General features: G+C 35.7%; 1 protein-coding gene and 1 pseudogene across 1 annotated transcript in view; one reads left to right on the top strand and one right to left on the bottom strand.

Annotated features, from left to right (window-relative positions):
• Window positions 1-14,912, top strand: part of LOC145683283 (histone-lysine N-methyltransferase SETMAR-like) — a 159,687-nt gene that overhangs the window by 18,613 nt on the left and 126,162 nt on the right. The window lies entirely within an intron of this gene.
• On the bottom strand, window positions 487-1,389 carry LOC145682715 (exostosin-1 pseudogene; annotated as a pseudogene).

Genomic DNA, 14,912 nt, shown 5'->3' on the forward strand with positions numbered 1-14,912 from the left:
CATCGTTTAGTGTCAATAACAATTACGAATGCCTATTCTGGTGAACGAGATTGTACACTCATGTCCAAAATTCGCCTGGTATTTCTTATAATGTTAGTATGTGTATAATCGGCAAAAACGTGTATGTGGAAAATTTCATATCAAAAGAGCAGTAAATAAGAATAATAAGACGAAAATAAAACTTTCTTGTCCATTTAGCAACATTTTGTTTTACTCATTCTAATTTTCGTATTTATAATTCTTTTCCTATGAAACTTAACACAAAAATATATTTCCCGATTATACACATAGTATAAGTATTAAAAGTACCCTGCAAAATCCTTATCAAATTAAATTCTTACAAGAAGACAGTTATAGATACGCGACGGTCATTTTGGACATGAGTGTACATTCATTCACGTACTGCATATGTAAAACAAATACGATCTTAAATATATTATTACCTAACAACGACACATGCACACTAATTATAAAATATAAAAAGACTTACCTTTCATATTCTGCATTATCCTCGTCGCAACGTTCATCCTTAAGATCCTTCCAGCTTTTCCCATGTTTACAAGTGGTAACTAACACTATATCCTTGCCGTTGTGCAAGTGGAACAATGAGTTTCTAGTGTCTGACCCAATCCCATGAACGTACCTCTTTCCTTTGAAGGCCAATAAATATTTCTTTGACACGGGGAAATTGTTAGTAGTCACTAGGCCCGGCTGCCCACCCCTCTCAGAATGATTTTTATGAAACAACGGAATTGATATATCGAAACCTGGCCGTACATGCTGCACTGATATGCTAGCTTTAGCTAAAATTGCCATACCACTATCGAACCCTAGATCTTCAGCATAGTCTGGCCACGTTCCAGAATATAGATTAAATATCACATGATTTTGGCCATTATTCCATAATCTAAGTTTCTGTATCCTCGCCGGTACATTTCGCACGTAATCTGCCGATAAATTGTCCCGGTCCAGAGTATCTATACTTAACACAAATAAGCACGCCTGACTAGGATCTGAAGTATAATATCGTGATTCTTGTATTACATTTAACACTTTTTGATACGCGAGACTGGGAGAAAGTGATTCTTCCGGGGGATAAACGTACACTTTAAAATCACCCCTCCTGCACCGACTGTAATCAAAACAAGTTTCCATACGACACTGTTGTCTAGTGGTAAATTTCATATTTTTACTATGTCTCCTCATATGGGGCGGTGAAAATTCTATATCCGTTTCGTACAGTAAATCATTTACATCAAAATATGAGGGTAAGTTTTCGTACGGGGGAGAAGCGGCACCTTCTGTTTTCAACCTATAGCCACCGAAATAACAGTACGCTAAAAAAGCACATGATAAAAACATAAGTAGGTATCGCTTTTTTGCCTGCATCGTATATCTATTTTGCTTCCTTTTATTCTTTACTAAACACACGTCAAAAATCACAACAAAACGCACATCCTTCCTTCACACTCAATAAACACACTTTTACTTTCGACGTTACGATTTTTATTTACATTTTCACATTGACGTATTTTATTTCAGAAAAAAAGAATAGTTTATCTACGTATGATATGATGACTTGGAACTACTCCCGTGTTTACTTGCATTCTCGTTTCTTAGTATTTTATTCTTAAAAACACGAGATTCCTCGGCTCTCCCAGTTGTAAGAAGGAACAGTCATGCACGCACACCATACTCACAACAGATGAGAAGCATCTCAAAACGACACTGCAAAGCACACACCGATATCACAATAACTAAATAACACAATGCGATGTCGTAAAATAAGAACGTAACTTCGAGATGTAAAGAATCAGTCTCGATATGTCGCACTGTTCGGTTCGACCATTCTCGTACAATTTCCAAGCGAATTTTACCAGCTGCAACACTCTGCACCTGTCTTTCCTCAAAAAAGTTTGATTACTGGCGCTGCCCTGCCGTCTGGTGGTAGAACGCTGAAGCTTTCTGCGGAGAACAGCTGAACATCGTCAAAGCGCATCAAAACAAAACATGTAGTCATGACGATGCGTGTATATGTGTTAATACAGACTGCAAGTGCACAAAACTAGGGCGAAAAAACACGTGGGCTTTTGCACGTGCATTTCGTGCCGAGTTTTCTGTATGCATGCGTGAAGGAACCGAATAAACATTAACTGGAAATTTCTGCAGATTAGTAAGCATTAATAAAAAGAAAAGAACGAAAGTAAAAATGTGTGCATTATGTAAATGAATAACGAACACGAGTAAAAAGTTTAGAAGAATGAAGTTGAATAGGTAATAACTTGATTAATTTCACCAAGATAGGTACGTATATTAAAAGCTTTAATCGTTCACATCCAAGGGCGACCATGTTGTGGTTTCCAAGGAGGGGGGGGGGCAAGTATAAGCGACATTTCAAATGTAGTCTGAAATTTTGCGATAACTATTCTAAAATATCTATTGGGTTTTTGATCTTTCGAAGCACAATTGTCTCTAAAGGGGGGAGGCGAGCGCCCCACCTTGCCCCCCCCCCCCGATGAGCACTCTTGTTCACATTTCAGGGATTATGTTGATTACATAGTATTGACTTAACAAGCTTCGGTTCAATTATATTATGTATTTTTTGGGTTGATTCATTTGCAATTCTAGCGTTTCTTTCAGCACAAAGGCTATATAACACGTGGACTTTCTACAGATCAACGTGGGATCCAGAGATATAATAAGGTTTATAGTGTATAATAGTATTCAATCTCTTCGCACCTAATATTTTTTTACAGTCCGTCGTATATTCACCCTAAATTTATTAAATAACGACGTGTATAAAGAGGTGGGAATACGCTATATTTTTTTAGGGGAGACCGCGATGACTCAGTGGTAGAACGTTCATCTCTTTTGCGTAGAGTTCCTGATTCAATACCAGCTCGCGCAAAGTGAACTTTGTGGTGGACAAACACCGTGTGTGAGGTTTTCCTCGGGGTTCTCCCGTTTCCTCTCACTTTATTCATTCGTCTCTTTTAGCCTAACCGGCATAATCGTGGGACGTAACACTGAAAGATTTCATTTTGCTGTATTTTTTTTGAAAACGCTCGGGCCTTTACTTACCAAAAGCTCGGTGCATCACTGGTGGAATCCAAAGCACGTGCACTCGTGCAAGGGATGCACCAACGAAGGGGGATCTACTGGGACCGGGTGCCCACGAAATTTCCTAACTCAACATACATTTGTTCACTTTCTCAATAAAACTATACTTTTTTTTAACAGGGAAATGATTGATGTAGCATGACCATTTAATCTTTCATTAAAGAATCTGTATTCTTTCTCTTCTTATAGAAACTATCTAGTTTTATCATTTTTTTTTTTTTTTTGAAAATATGGGTTGAAATATTTTACAATTAATTATCGTGTTTCCAGGTACAAAATATCGTGTTTCCAGGTACAAAATATGGGTAGAAATATTTTACAATTAATTATCGTGTTTCCAGGTACAAAATATGTGTTTCCAGGTACAAAATATAGGTTGAAATATTTTACAATTAATTATCATGTTTCCAGGTACAAAATATCGTGTTTCCAGGTACAAAATATAGGTAGAAATATTTTACAATTAATTATCGTGTTTCCAGGTACAAAATATAGGTAGAAATATTTTACAATTAATTATCGTGTTTCCAGGTACAAAATATCGTGTTTCCAGGTACAAAATATCGTGTTTCCAGGTACAAAATATAGGTTGAAATATTTTACAATTAATTATCGTGTTTCCAGGTACAAAATATAGATAGAAATATTTTACAATTAATTATCGTGTTTCCAGGTACAAAATATCGTGTTTCCAGGTACAAAATATAGGTTGAAATATTTTACAATTAATTATCGTGTTTCCAGGTACAAAATAATACCCGTTCAATACTACATAGACGTAGTGGCTTGCAGCAATGAATTCCTCCCCCCGCCAAAGCTTGGATCTCTCCCAACAAGAACTTCTGTGTGCACATCTGACCGCACCTAGAATTGAACCTTATATCATGTTAATCTAACCAATTGCTGCTGATAAAAACAAGTATAAGAAAATATAAGAAAGTTCTGTCAATTAATGCTTATAAATGCATAACATGATTTCATGTAACTTTATGTTTTATGAGTCATTTAAATAGTGGTCTCTCTCGAGGGTAGTCACATCAGTAAAGATTTAAATTTTATAACTACAAACTAAGGGGAGAAATTCTCCTATAGATTCAGAAAACTACATACAAGATAGAATTAGTATATTAGATAAAATTTCTTTCCTTCGATTGTAGTGATCTATACATTAAAATGCAAGGTTTATATGTTTGTGGTCAAGAAAAGTTTATATGTTTGTGTCCAATCCTGTTGACAGTGAGTTCTTGGAAACAATAGGTTCTAGAAAGAAGCCGTTTTCACTGATCGATTGCAAATTTTGTGTAGGTTGTTAAGTCCTAATTGCATATTTAGAAAACATGACCGTTATCTCTTTATTACATTTTTTAGAGGTACACTGGAAGTGTTGAAATTTTTTTTAAAAAGTAAAGCATTACATCCTACGAGTTATATATTCCAACACAACCTAGTTGTGTATAGGGGCTGTATATCTCTTAGGCGTTTGTTTCGTGACCATATGTTAATGAGAAACGAAAAATAATCATTTCTCCACTCCAACATGAATCTTTATTGTTTAGAGTGGTTTGCCCAATGAACACCATATATCACTGACTATAATTAATTGTGTATGTAACGTATTTGCTTATTACATACTGTATGCAAGAAGAAAGAAATACTGATCTGGAAGTACGTGAATTAGAAACTCCAACCGGAAGTAGGTATAGACTCAAATCTTGCAAACGGTGCGAGATATTGAAACAAATGATAAAAAAGATCTCTCCTTTATGATGCCCCTCACCGATTTTTATCAAGGCGTCCTTCACTTCTGTCTGTAAAGGGACATGTGCAGATATTGTGAAAAATGTTAAGAACATTCATTCTCATATGTGAATGTGCTGCGTGGAGAGCTCAGGTTCAGCTAGTAATGCCACGAGATGAGACATTTCTCGCGTCTCGTCTCGTCTCGAAAATGCACAGTTTTTGAATTTGCTTAAATATTTATTAACTCGGAATAAATTATTTGCCTCCGAAATGTATACTAAGGTTTATTATTTCAAAGAGGACTATCCTACAAAGAACATTGAATACCTAAAGTTTTTTTTTTCTAATGATTCTTATAAACAGCTTTCATTTCCATTTTTCAATCGATTCAAGTTTAATTATTTTTTGATAGAGCTACTAATTCAAGTTCAACGTTAAAGCATTCATCGAGATCAATGTTTAAGAAGATATCATTCCGTGGGCTGGTGGCCAGTGTTCGAAGTGGAAAAAAAAAAAAGCAGAGGCGGTATGTTTAATTACGATTCTGACTCAACATACCGGCTATCTAAATGTTGAAATGCAGTGAGGATATGTTGTCTAAAAGATTGCATTTCTATTTACATAATGACTGAAAACCATTGGAGAACTTGTTTGTAGTAACGGGGGGAGGATATGGAGAAACTTTGATTCCCCGCCAACAACTTTCTGAAAAAAAAAAATATTTAAAAAATCCCCTTATGTTGTATTATAGAGAATTATACACGAAAATGCTCAATAACAAAATGAAGATATTAATTTCCTGCGGGAAAATTCTCAGTTTCCCCCTCAACTGTGGGGTATTCCAACCCCCGGAAGGTCCGCCCCCAAGCAGTTAACCCTTAAATCCGCCCATTCCCAAAACATGACATTTATATGCATTAATGGAAAAGGATACATACATATACATAAAAGAGAAACAATTCAATATGGGACATCAAAATATAAAATAGGTAACTTTTTTTAAAGACACCTCATTTTAAAAACAAAAGTTAGAAAAAATGTCGGTGTTGTCAACTTAGAAATTGTTTCTACATAAGAAATAAAATCTTTTTATGTGCAAAGTTATTCGTCAATTACTATGTATAAATTTGGATTTATTAATGGTATTTAGCATCTACTTTTCAATGAAGGTGTTTATCATCTAATTTCCAGTGACAGTATGTTTTAATCATTGAAAAACCAGAGACGGTATGCCTTCATCACTGAGAAACCAGAGGTGGTATGGCATACCACCACATACCGTTTCACTTCGACCTGTGCTGGTGGCAATATCTATAGCTATATAAAAATCCTATTATAGAGGTACAAGTTCTCTTAATGACCATTAGTAACTGACCATTGTTTAAGAGTCCCCATCACTGCGAAATTAAAATACCGCTAATTTTACAGTAATTATGTGATATCTTCAAATAGATAAAAGATAATCGAAAAGTGGATCAAGACTTCCCTAGACGATGTTGTTTTGCATGAGGTACCGTTATCACAAGTCACCTAGTAGCTTTCTGTTTGCAATTATTTAGAAACGCGAAAATAAATGCCAATTTTCTAAATGACTGGAAATCGAAAGCAGATAAATGAGTCATGATAACGGTATCTCATGCAGAATAATATTGTCTAGGGCAGGGATTTATTTGTAGCCAGGGAAGCCTGGGAATTTCCCCCCTTCTAAATTTTGACTTCCCTGTCTCTAGGTTTAATTCAGTCTTCCCGCCTGGGAAGACATTTTCCCCATTTCTTAAGCTATAAACTGTTTTGAAGTGTAATGATTCAACTTCATGTTTTAGTAGCGATTCTTTATTTCTTTCAGGGCCGCGGTGGCTCAGTGGTAGAGCGTTCACCTCTGGCACTTGGGGTCTCGGGTTCGATCCCAGCCCCCGCCAAGTGGTTTTTGTGGTGGACAAATACTGTGTGCGTGGGTTTTCTCGAGGTTCTCCCGTTTCCTCCCACTTCCTTCATTCCACCATTTCATTCATTACTCATCATCACCGTCTCCTTTAGTAACCGGCATAACCGTGGGACAAAAAATTCAACGATTTCATTTCATTTTTCTTTATTTTTTCAGTATGTTTATTGTCGCGAGCTATGTTGGTCTTGTTTATAAAATTGCTTCCCGAAGAATTGTTCATAGAATTGCTTTCAGTTTCTTCTGTAGAGTGTAAGAGAGGCTTTTCCAACTTAAACTTACAGCATACTGTGACGCTAGAAACCATTTATCTGTAAAAAACCCTCGAATCGCTTCTTTCCATAAACGTTAATGGGCCAGACATTACTTCTTTCAATGCAGAAAAGTATGCCTTCAGCTGGATAAAAAGTGGAGATCATGCTGCTACCGACGAACCAACTGAAAAAGACGGTATCCAATGTAAACTAATCTCCTATTGGATCTCTATTCTAAAGTGAGGTACTCTGTGAAAATATTGTTAATTTCTAAAGACAGTGTTAGATAAGTCATGCTTCAGCTTAACTCAAGGTGAAATCGGCAGTCAATCCTTTCTTGTGATTTTGTTGTAAAAACTGCAAATATTGTAGGCTACAATGGCTGTTTCAATTTCGAGAGTAAAAGTGAAAGAAAAGTAAGGTTTTTTTTTTTATTATTTATTTTCTAGGTAGCATCATATTGGTAATTGTTTAATACATGCTCATGATTCTTCGGAGACCAGATTACAGTCTTCGTTCAATTCTGGATTCGTTTTAATACCAGTATGTTTTGTTGACTAGAAGTTTACTTTCAGCAGAACAGTGCTAGTGTCACACATACCTGAATCTAATTTTATTAAGTAGAAAGAGCAAGCGCAAAAACTCATTTATGATATGACGAATGACATTTAATACCGTCTTTCCCCTTCTATTTAATAAAATCAGGTTCAAGTGTATGTGCACCTATCACTGTTCTGCTCAAAGTAAACTCTTACCTTTTATCGTATTTATTGTTCGGGCGAGGAATTTGATTTTCAAAGACCAAATTAGAACGGACTAAAGAATTATTTGTCATAATAAAACTGTTTTACGTAGGTGTGTGACACTTGTTACGACAAGTTGTGCTGATTGCAATGTAACTATAGAGCTTTTACTGGATGCTGCACATTTGTCTTCAGCAGTAGAACGAAAAGTAGCAAAGTAACACATGTAAACTAATCTACCTAACCAAATCTTATCTAACGTACTTATCCGTATTTATCATAAAATTAGAGTAAAATTGAGAAATATATAAATTGTTTTTAAAAAGGTGAAAAATAAAGAACTTGGGAACCGCCTATTACAAACTAGTACCATAATTTTAAAGTAGATGGGTTTGAAGATAACGTTGTCCCAACCGACTTTAAAGTTGTTCTGTTATACGGAACACAATCTTGGATAAGCATTCCCCCCTTCTACAAAATCCACAAATAAATCACTGGTCTAGGGAGATCTTGTTCCACTTTTCGATTATCTTTTTATCTATTTGAAGATATCACATAATTACTGTAAAATTAGCGGTATTTTAATTTCGCAGTGATGAGGCCTCTTAATGGTCTTTCTCGTTCGGAACAAACAGAAACATGTCAGCCCTTTTTGGCACTGAGTTTTGAAAAGATGCTGATTTGACAATAACATTGAGTTTTTTTTTGTTTGTTTGTTTTATGATGTTATTCGAACCTAAGCCATTTTTAAAATCGGAGAGTCACATAAGCCTCCTTATTTGTTGAAGTGGCGCCAGAGGTTCTGAAAAAAAGGTTTTTAGGATAAGTGCAGAAGGCTTGCCTTTCGACTATACTGACGGTATTGACAAATATTTCTGTCGTAGTAATCCATTACTGGTTCAGTCGAAACTAGGCAGTTGTTGTTGGAACATTGTAGTCTGTTGTGTGTTGTGGTCTGTTAACCAAACCAAACTTGGTTAAAAGTTGTAATTTTAACCACTCGGCATAACAGCTTTTTTGTGGGCCTCAGTCGCTCTACTGTTGCCACGAGACGAGACAGAACCATCCGAAACGAGACACAAGATGAGACAAGACAACCTGAAGTCGTCTCATAGCAACACTAGGTTCAGCTAGTTTAATTTAAATGTTTACCAATTTGACCTTTCACAAATGCTGGAACTTCATTGAAGGAAAGATCGCCGTAAAAGGTTGAATAAGAACTTTCGAGTTAAGTTTTTATAGTCAATTTTTTTTATTTGTTTTGCATTCTTATTCAACAACAAGGTTATGAAGAACAGGGCTCCCCTCCAGACCAGAACTTGAATCGGATGCAATTTGCGGATGCATAGGCCACCATGGAAGATCAAATTTCTCAGTATATACAGTTCTCCACAACACGCTATCTCCACCACTAAGAGAAGTGAATTATGGGAATACTGTACCGGCCCTTACTATCTTTCAAACGTTTACTACTACTACTACTACTACTACTACTACTACTACTACTAATAATAATAATAATAATAATAATAATAATAATAATAATAATAATAATAATAACTTTGTGCTGTGAACAGCTTATGGGCAAAAATACAGCTATGTTAAAAGTAGGGATGGTCAAAATTTTCCAGATTCCGGAAATATTATTTTGTGGAATCGAAAATTTCATTTTCTGGAATTCGGGAAAAAACGGAATGTAGAAAATTCCAGAATTATTCCGATTTTTTTCTGAAATCGAATTTTTTTAAATTTCGGATTTTTTCGAATTCCGGAATTTTTCGACATCCGAGTTTTTCCATCAGATTTTTTCCGAAATCCGGATTTTTTCGATTTCCAGAATTTTTCCGAAATCTGGGTTTTTTCCGATTTTACTTTCTGGATTCCGGAAAGTAAATATTTCGGAATTGACGATCCCTAGTTAAAACTATTATATCGGGTGTTGCAAAATAAGTGTTACAACTCTTGGGAGGTGACTTCTGCCACTGAGACAAGAAAAAAAGTTCTCTTCAACCTTCTGCTATCGGACATAGTTTCAGATCTACAAGGTGCCGAAAGCGTGGGAAAATGACTTTCGGACTCCAATAGTTCGGAAACTATCGAACATAAAGAGGGCGGGTAAAAAATCACTGAAGAAGTCATACCTGCTCTATTGAATTTTGCATGTTTCACAATCTTACCGTGCACGCGCAAGTTATCCCCCAAAGGAACGTAGGGAGTCCCGGATAATCTGCCGAATGAAACTTCGTCTAAATGGATATGAATTGATAGGCTTTCTACCAGGTAACAATAATTCGTTTGTCTTAAGTCGATATCTGGAACAAATACAAAATGGCGGACACCTTTATGCCCGTTGTGTGTGGTTGCATAATCGCCAGGTACGGATGCTGGCCAACAGTGACGTTCTGAGTATTACTTGTAGCGAATTTGTACTCAAATGCTCTAGAAAGACATCTGGAGTGTCGGTAGAGCATAACAGATGAAGCAGGGTGATTCACATGTGTGGAAACACTTAACGAAAATTGCCCAGAAATGCACTCATTCTCAGTAAACGTGAGTTTAAAGCGTCGGAAATGTAAGGATTAGCGTCAAAAACATGAAAGCCATTGCCAATTCACCAATAATATTCCCTCAAACCGATGCAATATGATGTGCACGGTTGCATACCAATAAGGATACAACCACTGAGGCCAAGTTCAAATTGTGCAATTGGACTCACAAAGAAACTGGGTAAACTAAAGGAATGTCAGTAGTGTGACCGCATGATCGATATTGAAATGTGGCCAATGTGTGTGTTGATATCAACATGTAGCTAATGAACAAATGTCAACATGCCGCACTACTGCTGGGACACCATCTCACGTGCGAAAACTAGAAAAATAACGTTGTACATTCTGCTATTACATCTGGTGCACCTTTTGGTGGAACGTAACTAGAACACGATTGTATCAATGTCCCTCTTTGTTTGGGACATTGTCCCACAGTCGACACATATGAAAAGAAATCTCTTAATGCATGGTTCAAATTCTGATAGAGCGTGAAAATAACAAACTTCTATCATGTCCCACGTCTTCTGAGACATATGACGTACTCGACAGTGCACATGCCAAGACAAAGACGAAAATGAACCGATTTGGCACATTTAACACTACAGCTGGAACACCATACATATGGAAAATAAAACGAAATGAGAAATAGGAAGAAACGTCTTAAAGCTCTGATTGTTTACAACTGTGCAGTAGGAGTAACAAAGTGAAACACACAAGTATGTCGGGAGGCTGTACAAGAGGGCTTGCCAAATAAAGTGGGTACTCCTCAAAGAAATAAATACAGAGAAATGAGGTTCCTTCGAACCTCAGGGCTAGAGCGCTCGCTTTTGCTCGCGTGGTCGCAGTTTGGAAGCCTACCTGGGAGCCCACGGTCTCAGATTCAAGACCCAAGTAGTTATTTTTCTATTTTTCGCACGTGGGACGATGTCCCGGCAGTAGTGAGACATGTTGACATTTGTTCATTAGCTACATGTTGATATCAACACACACATTGGCCACATTTCAATATCGATCATGCGATCACACTAGTGACATTCCTTTAGTTTACCCAGTTTCTTACTGAGTCCATTGCACAATTTGAACTTGGCCTCAGTTGTTGTATCCTTATTGGTATGCAACCGTGCACATCATATTGCATCGGTTTGAGGGAATATTATTGGTAAATTGGCAATGGCTTTCATGTTTTTGACGCTAATCCTTACATTTCCGACGCTTTAAACTCACGTTTACTGAGAATGAGTGCATTTCTGGACAATTTTCGTTAAGTGTTTCCACACATGTGAATCACCCTGCTTCATCTGTTATGCTCTACCGACACTCCAGATGTCTTTCTAGAGCATTTGAGTACAAATTCGCTACAAGTAATACTCAGAACGTCACTGTTGGCCAGCATCCGTACCTGGCGATTATGCAACCACACACAACGGGCATAAAGGTGTCCGCCATTTTGTATTTGTTCCAGATATCGACTTAAGACAAACGAATTATTGTTACCTGGTAGAAAGCCTATCAATTCATATCCATTTAGACGAAGTTTCATTCGGCAGATTATCCGGGACTCCCTACGTTCCTTTGGGGGATAACTTGCGCGTGCACGGTAAGATTGTGAAACATGCAAAATTCAATAGAGCAGGTATGACTTCTTCAGTGATTTTTTACCCGCCCTCTTTATGTTCGATAGTTTCCGAACTATTGGCGTCCGAAAGTCATTTTCCCACGCTTTCGGCACCTTGTAGATCTGAAACTATGTCCGATAGCCGAAAGTTCAAGAGAACTTTTTTTCTTGTCTCAGTGGCAGGAGTCACCTCCCAAGAGTTGTAACACTTATTTTGCAACACCCGATATAATCATTTTAAACAGACCAGAAAATTTTATATAGAATGACTATTAGAGCAGGTTAAGGTCTTTGTTTGAGTGTTAATATACTGGAGTTATAAGGTTCAAACTTTTAAATAAAACAATTTCCAAAAAAAACAGTCAATTATACAATTAACAGAACTATGCAAATGAAAGTCTCATTTAACTAGCGCTTAAAAGAGTAATCAGCCTTGCTTAAAATTGTATATCCAGCATGCAAAAATCTTGGTAACTTATTGTCATATTTTGACATAAAAAATTGGTTCTTTGAATAAAAGATTGTACCATAAAAATACACTGAGAATACATAATAATAATACAATCAAGATTGGCAGCTAGAATCCTTGTCACAAATTTAAAACAATTTAACTTTTGGAAATTGCTCTGTTATTTCTCTTAACAAATATTCATTTTAAATTGTAAAACATTGTCATTCTTCCAAGTATTTCACGTTTTGAATTTAATGCAACCAATGTCGATCGATTTCTAACACTATAAATCGGGACTCTTATTTCTATACCGGTATTTTCTAAGAAATATTCGCTATTGTATTTCTTATCCAATACCATTTGAAGAAACAATTTATCAATAAATTTCCTCCTTTCCAATAAGGATTAAAGTCCCCAAAATGTCAACCAATATTCATAATGATGTGAATAATAATCCTTTTGTATTTTATGACATAGTAGCCTTATAAAACATTTCTGTACAGCTTAAATTTTATTAAAAAAAGTGTCTTAGATAAACTGTTCCAGGCAACTGAACCAAATTTCAGTTTGCATCTAACAGTAAGAAACGTCTTATATAGGTACACGTAAGAACAACCTTTTATAAAATTGGGTCTTTCATAAAATATAAAAGCCATTGTTTTTCTTGTTGATTGCACTATATCATTTATATGATTACCAAATATTAATTGTCTGTCATACAAAATAACGAGATCTCTAATTTGTAGGGGTGCGCACGAATGGGTCGAGTCGAGACAGGATTTTCCTGACAAAATTCGAGTCGAGACATGGCTCTTCCAATAAAGAAATATACATTTTTCGAGTTGAGACATCACTTTTACAGCACATTTTTAAGACGAGACAGCCGCAAATATTGTCTCGTGCGCATCCCTATTAATTTGTTCTACTTTTTTATTGTTAACTTTATATTTGCTAACAAAATATTGCGTTTTATTAGTGAATGTCATATGTTGAGTTTTTCAAAGTTGATCATTAATAAATTATATTATTATTATTATTATTATTATTATTATTATTATTATTATTATTATTATTATTATTATTATTATTGTTATTATTAATAATAATAATAATAATAATAATAATAATAATAATAATAATAATAATAATAATAATAAGAAGAAGAAGAAGAAGAAGAAACGTTTCAATATGTACGTCATGCCAATCCTAATAATAAACAGTAACTCTAATAGTTGTCTCTACCTGCCCTATCGGGTATTAACACTGTGGCAATGATTTGCCGGTTTAAAACTATTGTGATGATTTGATTTCACTTTAAACCTATATTGTTTCAGAGTTAAAACCAGAAATCATATTTCTGCTCTTTCGGCATCTATGAGAAGGTTAATCCTTCCCACGTATGAAGGATAATTTTTTCCCTCCTGAACGTAAGAAAACAAGACCTTTTTAGTGTACAAATTGTCACTTACAGCAATTAGTATATTAGTCAATCTTTATTGTCTCAATTTCAAACGATAAGACTTTATATTTTACCAGTGAGACTTCTCTCATGAGCCGCCTCTGAATGATATGAAACATGCTGTTCTGTTTTCTCTAAATTCTAAAAGCATTTAACACCAGCTAATCCATAATCAGTTAATCTATCTTCCGTCATGTGTCTTAGGAATTCGATGTTATATTGTTGAAACAGTTACACAAGTCTTAGTAATAGAATGTTGCTTACCTCAATTTTGTTTCGTTAATACATGTTGAGTATTTTCAAAGTTATAACGAGCAAATTAGCAGTTTTACGTAATTTCCTCTGTTTGAAGAATATGTACTCTCATTATGATCCCCTCCCCCCGAAAACATGTTCTTGTTTGCTCAGAATGCAAACATCATTTCATAATGTATCTCTGTTTATGAGCAAGCTTATTGTGTTGCTGAGAGACGTACGCAGGGGGTCGGTTCTGGAATCCAGACTCATCCGGAAATCCCAACTTTTTTTGGATCCCAGAATTCAATCTAACGGAAACCTCAGAAATCTAAGGGTGATGTTTCAAATTTTAATGTAATGCAGTGGCGTATTTAGAGGGAGGGCTTCCGGGCTTAAGCCCCCCTCAATCTTACTTACTATAGTAAAGTATATGAAATATCTTGCAGAATTGTCACATTTTCAGGCATAGCCCCCCCGAAAGTTAGCAAAGCCCCCCGAAAATTAGCAAAGCCCCCTCCGAAACAAAATCGTAAATACGCCACTGATATAATGTATCCTTATATTGAATTTGGAGCCCCCAAAAAGCTTTTGACCCCTACTCAAATAAATTATTGCGTATGCTCATTGATTATTTTCTTTTGTTCATAATTCATATACTCAATCATGGATTTTCCAACGGTTTTTTTTTTTTTTTTTTTTTTTTAATAATTACTGCTTGCAGATGACCCTGAGAAAGAGTGTTTCCTTTAAAGCTTCAACTCCATTATTCATATAAATATATCCATCGTTCTTCCACATATGCTTA

The sequence above is a fragment of the Thermobia domestica genome, chromosome 4 (assembly GCF_964235325.1).
Source record: "Thermobia domestica chromosome 4, izTheDome1.hap1.1, whole genome shotgun sequence".
In the NCBI taxonomy this organism is placed as follows: domain Eukaryota; kingdom Metazoa; phylum Arthropoda; class Insecta; order Zygentoma; family Lepismatidae; genus Thermobia; species Thermobia domestica.